Raw genomic sequence first — 2,356 nt, forward strand, 5'->3', positions numbered from 1 at the left:
CATTCAGTCCTTTATCTGTGGGTGAGCCCACCCTGGACAAGCCTGTGCCCAGTGAACTCCACTCACTGCTGATCCCTGGCACACACTGTCCCTGCAGGTCCCCTGTGTTCTGCTGGCAGCTCCCAAGTCCCTCCAGAAGAACATTCCCCTGCCATCAGCCCTGGCACAAGCTGCAGAGCCCCAGGAAGGTTCATCACAGACCATTCACCATGGATTATTGATAAAACCAGATCAATAGAAGAGCTGTGGAGGCAAAGGCCTGCAAGCAAAGGCCTGCATGAGAAAAAGCCTCCATGAGAAAATCCCTGCGTGAGAAACAGGCCTGGGAACAAAAAAGGAGTTTTTAGGAGGTACAGTGCTGTTCTGATAAAGATGTGCTGACCATGAGAAGGGAGGAAAAACTGTGATCTCTCAAGACAAAACGTAAAGCTTGCCAAATGTAGTCTTTTATCTAACCCAATTATGTAGAAGTAAGAATGTGCCTTTGTAAGTTTAAACTAATTAAATAACTGATAAGCTTGTATTCAATACTATATAAGTGCCTCTGTATTGCTAATGAACGAAGCTTGCTTACCAATCACATTGTCTGCATGGCTTCCCCCATCCGAAGTCAGAATCCTGGTAGCTCCCAAGTCCCTCCAGAAGAACATGCCCCTGCCATCAACCCTGGCACAAGCTGCAGAGCCCCAGGAAGGTTCATCACAGACCATTCACCATCTGGTGGGCACTGGCCACCAACAAGCAAAACCTGAACCACACCTGAGTCTCTTGAAGGCCACACTGGGACCCTGATCTCATCCCACTGAGCCCTGGGACAACAAGGAACACAGGCAGCCTCTTTAGGGTCTGGTCCTTGGGCCTGTTCCTGACAGTGACTGTGGAGGGAGAGCAAAGCCTTCCTGCAGGGCCTTCAGGAGATGCCCTTTGCTGATGGAACTGCTGTGGCGGAGCCCAGCTGTGTCCCAGCAGTGCCCATGGCCTGTCCCTGCCTGTGACACGCAGCAGGACTCGCACCACCCGGACAGAGCTGTTGGCCTTACACCATCACAGCGGCTCCAAAGGAGAGCGTGGAAGTAATAGGAGAGGAGCTCTGAAAAGACCAAGCTCTGCTGCTCCCTCCCTGGCTGTGCTGCTCTGCTGGGACTCTTCCCCCCAACGCCTGCAACACTGGCCCTGCCCTCCAGCTTCAGGGATGGACTCAACCAAAGGATCTCAAACAGAGACCTTGCTGATGGGTCCTTTATTTAATGTGAATACACACAGAGCAGACTCCTTATTGACACAGTCCCTGTCAACAGTCACATTCAGCCTGTAAACAGTGAATAAGATGCATAACAAAATCTTTTGGGTACAACATTAACATATGAGAAGAACAAAAGCCCCAAAGCCTCCACCACCAAAACAACCTGAGAAGGCAGGCTGGGCCTCTAATGATTACACTTTAGCCTATGGAGCTGAAAACAGGCAGGTTTTTGCTGCTGGAAAGCATCCAGTCATCATTTTCCTCAGGGCATCCTTGAGCTCCTGGTTCCTCAGACTGTAGATGAGGGGCTTCAGGGCTGAAGGCACCACCGAGTACAGAACTGGCAGTGGCAGGTCCAGGGATGGGGAGGAGATGGAGGGGGGCTTCAGTCAGGCAACAAAGCCAGTGCTGAGGAACAGGAAGACCACGGCCAGGTGAGGGAGGCACGTGCAAAAGGCTTTGTGCCATCCCTGCTCAGAGGGGATCCTCAGCACAGCCCTGAAGAGCTGCACATAGGAGAAAACAATGAACACAAAAGAACCAAAAGTTAAACAGATGGAAAACACAACAAGCCCGAGTTCCCTGAGGTGGCAGTGTGAGCAGGAGAGCTTGAGGATCTGTGGGGTTTCACCCAAGAACTGGCCCAGGGCACTTCCCTGGCACAGGGGCAAGGAAAAACGTAGTGGCCGTGTGCAGCAGAGCGTTGAGAAAGGCACTGGCCCAGGCAGCTGCTGCCATGTGAGCACAAGCTCTGCTGCCCAGGAGGGTCCCGTCTTGCAGGGGTTTGCAGAGGGACACGTAGCGCTCGTAGCACTCGACGGCGAGGAGGGAAAACTCTTCTGAAATGAAAAAGAGAAAGAGAAAGAGGCTGTGCAGCACCTCCTGCGTAGGAGGTGGTTCTGGTGTCCCAAAAGGGAATTGTGCATGGCTTTGGGGACAGTGGTGCAGATGGAGCCCAGGTCGGCGAGGGCGAGGGTGAGCAGGAAGAAGAACATGGGGCTGTGCAGGTGGTGGCCGCAGGCTACGGCGCTGATGATGAGGCCGCTGCCAAGGAGGGCAGCCAGGGAGATGCCCAGCAAGAGGCAGAAGTGCAGGAGCTGCAGCTGCCGCGCG

General features: G+C 53.5%; 1 pseudogene; it reads right to left on the reverse strand.

The window, feature by feature from the left end:
- Positions 1-672: 672 nt before the first annotated feature.
- Positions 673-2,348, reverse strand: LOC103621065 (annotated as a pseudogene).
- Positions 2,349-2,356: the final 8 nt, after the last annotated feature.

The sequence above is a fragment of the Corvus brachyrhynchos genome, unplaced genomic scaffold, assembly GCF_000691975.1.
Source record: "Corvus brachyrhynchos isolate BGI_N302 unplaced genomic scaffold, ASM69197v1 scaffold1068, whole genome shotgun sequence".
Taxonomy (NCBI): domain Eukaryota; kingdom Metazoa; phylum Chordata; class Aves; order Passeriformes; family Corvidae; genus Corvus; species Corvus brachyrhynchos.